At 38.0% G+C, this 6444-nt stretch overlaps 1 long non-coding RNA gene across 1 annotated transcript; it reads right to left on the bottom strand.

Moving 5' to 3' along the window:
* Window positions 1–1375: 1375 nt before the first annotated feature.
* Window positions 1376–5070, bottom strand: LOC106296059. Its single transcript, XR_001261139.1, has 12 exons — window positions 4457–5070; window positions 4249–4380; window positions 4100–4178; window positions 3926–3989; window positions 3629–3742; window positions 3449–3510; window positions 3024–3069; window positions 2755–2880; window positions 2260–2394; window positions 2001–2093; window positions 1650–1867; window positions 1376–1566 (listed from the first exon to the last, which is right to left on the bottom strand). It is a non-coding gene; the product is annotated as an uncharacterized LOC106296059 (long non-coding RNA).
* Between the last annotated feature and the right edge of the window lie 1374 nt (window positions 5071–6444).

The following is a 6444-nucleotide window of genomic DNA, read 5'->3' as shown; positions in this document are numbered from 1 at the left end:
AATCACATTCTCTGAATAGAAGGGATTGGTGTGTGGTTGATAACGTGTTATACAGTGTTGGTAACGACGGGTGTATTCATTGGTGTGAGCCACATGAGTTGGATCGGTGTGCTGGATTGGGGATTAATTGGACTGAGTTGTTATGTCACCCAATGAAACAGCTGCAGAACAAGCTCCTTAGATCTAGAGTGGCTCACTATGGTGGGAAGATGGCAAGAGTGTGGGAGAAGATGACGCGCAATTTCACCAAATGCCTTGAAGATATACTTCCCGGGGCCACAATGTTGTTGTCTTCTGGAAAGAGCTCCTACCTGAAAAAAGCGTGCGCATTTGGTGTGCCGAGTATTCGTTCATAAGCAGCAAATGGGGCCTTATGTATGGCGTGCTTGAGTGTTCCAGTGCTATCCTCACTCTTGATCCTATCTTGGATCGCTCTAAGGTCTTGTACTCTATCTCCGTTGATGTCTGAAAACTACTTACAGTTTTCACAACCAAAAATATAATAATCCAACTTTCCTTGTACATCTCCCTTTATAATGATGGAAATTTTAATCTAATAAATACTGTCTTTGCCTCAAACAACTAGTTTTGAAATAGATATATTAGATGTTAACAATGGATGTATATTGTTCTTCTCATCAAGATTCGATCTCAAATGTAGTATTATTCTCCTACTGTACATCAGAAATAGAAGATGCATGCATTGCCCTCTATCATTAAGGCAACAATGTATATAATTTTATATGATGTTTAGATTTGGATCCTTTCGGTGAGAATCCGCAAAATCTCTCACCAATCTTTTCAGTGCTCGAGCGTGTTTCCCTTGCATATTGCCCCCCTCCTAAACTGTTATTACTTCCAAAGTTGCAGCCTTGCTTTAGATACCTGCGCCTCCCAGAGCTTCCGACCATTCCCTCACTATGTTTTCTGCTTCTCCTTGCTTTAGATACTCTGCCCACACCTGAAAACAAAAAGAAACAAACAGCAGATCCATTAGACAGAAGAGGAGTTCGGTTTCAATGTAATCACGGACAAACCGCGGAGTTTAGCCATCCTTGGAGAGATTTCCAACACAACATTCCTTTCCATGACGGTCTCTCACATAAACTGCAGATCGCAGCTAATTGTTGAAGTATTGTCGAACACTTATGGACCTAAAACAAACCGAAAAGGTGAATCAATAGACACCACAATCCATCACTGAGAGAGAGATTTTTGTTTACAATAGAGCATAGACTAGGTTAGACAAAAGTCCCTCTCCACAGTGAGATACAACCTGGACAGTGACCACACTGAATGATCCTTGTGAGTTGCAATTCACCGTTTCAATCATGGAAGAAAGCGAAACCTCCAAGAAACCTGGGTACATGTCAAAAAACATTACATAACTAATCATGCTTATGACCAAAGAGTCTTGTATGCCAAAAGTTGATGCCATGTTTTAGAATAGTAAACCACTGCACACGTACCTCACAAGTACGACATCGCAGCTAAAGCAGCGCCTCGGTGCATAGCCGCTTTTTGGAAAGAAATTTCAAGAAGCGTTCCACAAGTACCCAACAATTCCTGCTTCATCAGAACAGAAATGGAACCAACGCTTCACCACAAGACTCATCTTTGTTTTGAAAGATGAATAAAAAAGTTTATACTTTAACGAGCAAAGGAATGACTGCACTGCCTTATGACAACCGCGGATTAATGCTGATGCGAAATTCACATATGCTTCCACCAAATCGGGTTCTTGGTCGCATATATATGACAAATTTATACCCATCAGTGATGATGCTTGAGTAAATCTCTCAAACGTGGTGATAAACAAGGACCCGTATACCTCGTTTTCACAAATTTCGTCAGCGATTACACCACGCTGTGATAACAAGTGCGTGGAAAAGGCATATTGTCAGAGAGCTCGTTTATAATATATATTATTAAATGACAGAAACCTAATGAATCAAAGCTAGCATCCAAAGTGGGGTATGTACCTCAATTATGAAGCTCACCTGTTCTTATGTAACATTCTTGGCTTTGAAATGACAGAAAATTTCTCGATAGACACTCCAGTACACTGGGTAGTAACAGCATAAAGTGCTCACCTGTACATAATGCAAATTTAAGGTGTCAAAATGTCAGTGAAACCTACAATCTATAATAGTCCTCAACCTCACATTTAAGAAATAAATAAATCCTGCCTCATTCATAATAGTCACGTGGCAGATACTGAATCAAGTAATGATTTTGAAATGTGAAGTGAGGGGACACCTTACTCACAAATGTTGTTGGATGAAGTAGCTGACAAATATCTACCAAGAGCTCGAGAAGATTATTTCTAAAATGCAACAGGCCATCAGGCAGGTCTAGCCATGAACTCTCATCACTGGAGGTAAACTCATCGACCTGAAGACAGATTGCTAAGGAATTTTAGAAGCACAAAAAAAGGACTATCAGTATAAGTACAATTAATAACACAGTTGTTCAATAATTTGTTAACTTGTTAATATTCAGGAAATTGGCAAACTAAAAAACCAATAAGTGTTAATACAGCGAGTTTAATAAAATTTCCACCATAGCCGTAATAGTTGACAAACTTAACAATGAGAACTATATAAATATGAAGGAAATATTTCTAGGTTAACATAAAAAATACACTGAAACTTGTATCTCCAAGGAGTTTCAATTGCTGCGATTGATATGATAGCTTCTATAGTTATAATACCGAAAGAAACATTGAACTTAAGAAAGTTTCTAAGATGTAACCTGAGCGCGCAGCACAAGAGCATCAACCAAAGCTGAGAAAACTGGGAGAAATATATATCTTTCACGCGATTTCTGTCATTCTGTCTGTTCTCATCTAGGCTAATAATATATGTCGCAAAGCCTGACCTAAGATAAGGAAAAATAGACATAAGTCTGAGTTCGGATGCCAGCAAAAATCTCTCCGCTAGGATGACAGAAAAGAAAAGAAACAATCTACATGTTTGTAAAGAAGCATAGTAAGAAAGAAAGAAAGAAAGCCAAAACTGTACAGTTGAGTCTGCAATCTCCCAGTCTTCACTTGGAAATGACACGCAACTGGAGAAGCAGTGAAGAAGAATAAAATGTAAGATATTAATCGCAATCGAAAGAACATGTCATATTTGAAAAAGAAACTGAGCGAGTCAGCTTCAAATTGCACCAACATTGTGAATATCTAGATTGTTAAGCAATTAAGGCCTGGTGTGTTTAAAATGTCAAAGTTTATGTTTCTGTTTTCATAAAAAGAAAATGGGAAAACATTTTCATTTTTCACAAGATATTTTTACAAAATGCAAACATAAACCGAAGCGGGAATTCGTTTGGTGTTGGCAACTAACAAAAAAAATTAAAATGCTAAAGGTTGTGAGTTTATTTGGAAAAATACAGAGTAGATAACAAAGCAAACGCAGAAAAGAAATAAAAGCCTTATATTCACCTCAAAAGGGCGTCAGTAAGAATAAGCGCTTCAGAGCTTGCTTTAACAATCAAGCATGGTGTCTAGAACAAAACTGACATGAGTCTCACAAAAAGAAAAAGAAAAAAGTTAAGTGAAGAGCAAAAACATCCCAGCACTGAATGCATACTGGTCAGAGAATAAAATAGAATAAATACTCACAGCCTGTCCAATCTCAGACATCAAGCATGCCAAGCCAGAGACAACTTTAAAATCAGCATTTAGAAGCGTATCTTTAAGCAACTGTACTTTGTACAATAAAACCTGAGGAAGATCCTGCAAGAAAGAAACAAGTCAAAGCTATTAAAATCCAAAAGCAGATACATTTTTGCCATTGAACTATATAAGATAATATGTTAATATTAAACCCTATGCAATAACATTGTCATGAATGAACAAATCAGACCACAAGACAAAAACAAAACAAAAATGCCAATAAAATGTAGTTCAAGCATATACCTCATAAGTCATGACGAGTCACAAGTTCAACAAGCACCTCAATGGCGAGATCAAAAGTAGTACCCTACGGAACGCACAGCAGAGGAATCAAAACCCAAGAAAGAAAGAGAAAGGCACTCTGTAGAAAAGTGATAGTAAGTAATTAAAACTAACTACACCAGTAAGGAAACTCACCTGGAGAGCGTTAAAGACGTAGTTAAGAAGGGGATGCGACCGCGCCCTGTGGAATCTCGGAGAAACATCCAGCACGGACCTAATGATAAAGGGGGAAAGACATCATCAACGTATAATCCGGAGGAATGCCACATACAAAACAAATATACTTGAAACGTAGAGCAACTCAGTAAACAACGAAGTATTTTCCGGTTGTTGTCATGCGGGTATAGAGGGGAGACGAATAGCTTCTCAGACTGCTGGAGTAAGAAATCAAGAACCATGGAAGTATGCAAGAGCAACTGTTACAAAGACAAAAAAAGCAAGGTAAGTACAAGAACGATGAACGAAGAGAAAAAAAAAAGAAATGAGAACAACCTCCTGGCGAAGACTAGACTGATGAGAAAAGTATCAGATATCTCTTCAGGAAGGACAGTTAAAAGCTCAAGCAAGACGACATTACCCTCATCGTGAGCTTGAAGACTTTGAAGCGCGAACATAAGCTTATCAAATGGCTTCGAATAAAGATCCGCGTGAAGGATCGTGATTCAACACATGGATTGCTTCTGCTACTTTCCTCCATTCACTCCAAAATTGCACTCTCCTCTGCTTCTGTACCTCTTCTTCTTCAATTTTGATTCAATACTTCGGTTTATTTTAATTAGAAAGCCGAAACAAAAACAAAGACGAGTGTGCAATGTTAATATGGGCCAAACATGTTGACTTAAATTTGGGCTTTAAGGCCCATAATGATACCCAGACCAAGTCAGCTCTTGCTATAACTCGCCCATCAATTGGTAGGAATTTTGGGTGTATACGTGTCCATGTCATTGCTTATTTGATACTACTATTTAAAAATTATACAATGTGAAACTATAAAAAAGTACTCTGTTGTTATGAATAAAAAGAGAGGGTTATAGTTATATTATAGTATTATTATTGTCTCATGTATATATGTGAAATGAAGGTAGAAAAAGAGGAGTAAATGAAACTATGATTCTTGATTATTGATTTCTACGTAGTCCTTACAAAATGCATGAGAAGCTATATTTATAGCAATGGTAAGTCGGTTAGTTTTACCGACATATAACAAAAAATACAAAAGAAGAAGATAAACATTATCTTCTAAATAGATAATCATTATCGTAACACTCCCCCTTAATTATCTATTTTGTGTTATGTAGTGCCTCGTTAAAAACGTAGTCATGGAAAAACTTACTGGGACAAAAACCATGACAAGGAAAAAAAAAGTACACTGGTGTAATCTCCCCCTGAGAATAATGGACATAGTTTTTTCTTCACAGATCGCGTAAATACCGCATTCCGACGCCGTACACATGTTTTCGGAATGTTGTAGTCGGAAGAGCTTTCGTGAACAAGTCAGCCAGATTTTCGCATGACCGTACATACTCAATGTCCACTTCTTTATTTTTCTCAAGTTCACGTATGTATGAGAAAAATCTTGGAGGGATGTGCTTTGTTCTGTCATTCTTAATGTAGCCTTCCTTGAGCTGAGCAACACAAGCCGAATTATTTTCAAATATTTTTGTCGGCTCTTTCTTGTTAACTACTCCGCTTGATTCTTGTATGTGGTGACTCATTGACCGAAGCCATACACATTCTCGACATGCTTCGTGAAGGGCAATAATTTCAGCATGATTCGAAGAAGTCGCAACCAGAGGTTGTTTCTGGGACCGCCAAGAGATCGCGGTTCCACCAATTGTAAAAAGATAGCCGGTTTGCGATTGAGCCTTATGAGGATCTGATAAGTATCATGCATCTGCAAAACCAACCATACCAAACTCGGGTTTTCTAAAATACATTAACTCTAAATCAACTGTACCTTGAAGGTAACGGAATAAGTGCTTTATTCTGCCCCAATGCCTGCGAGTAGGAGCAGAACTATATCTCACCAGTAGATTAGTAGCAAAAGTTATATCTGGTCTGGTACAGTTTGCAAGATATAACAGCACACCGATAGCACGCATATAAGGTACTTCTGGACCTAATATCTTCTCGTTATTTTCGCAGGGCCTAAAAGGATCACTCTCAACATTGAGAGATCTACCAATCATTGGAGTACTCAAAGGAGTTGCTTTGTCCATACGAAAGCGTTTCAATAACCTTTTCGTATAGTTTGATTGATGCACAAATATCCCTTCTCGGAGATGCTCTATCTGGAGCCCAAGACAAAACTTTGTCTTGCTGAGATCTTTGATTTCAAACTCCTCTTTCATATGAGTTCGAGCATCATCAACCTCCTTTTGAGTTCCAATTATGTTCAGGTCATCTACAAAGCCAGATGACGATTTCTTTATAAAAACGCATGGACATATCGCATTATTCACATATCCTTTACTCAAAAG

The sequence above is a fragment of the Brassica oleracea genome, chromosome C5 (genome assembly GCF_000695525.1).
Source record: "Brassica oleracea var. oleracea cultivar TO1000 chromosome C5, BOL, whole genome shotgun sequence".
Classification (NCBI taxonomy): Eukaryota; Viridiplantae; Streptophyta; class Magnoliopsida; order Brassicales; family Brassicaceae; genus Brassica; species Brassica oleracea.
Note: the sequence above shows the minus strand (reverse complement) of the source record. Positions and strands in the feature narration are given on the sequence as shown.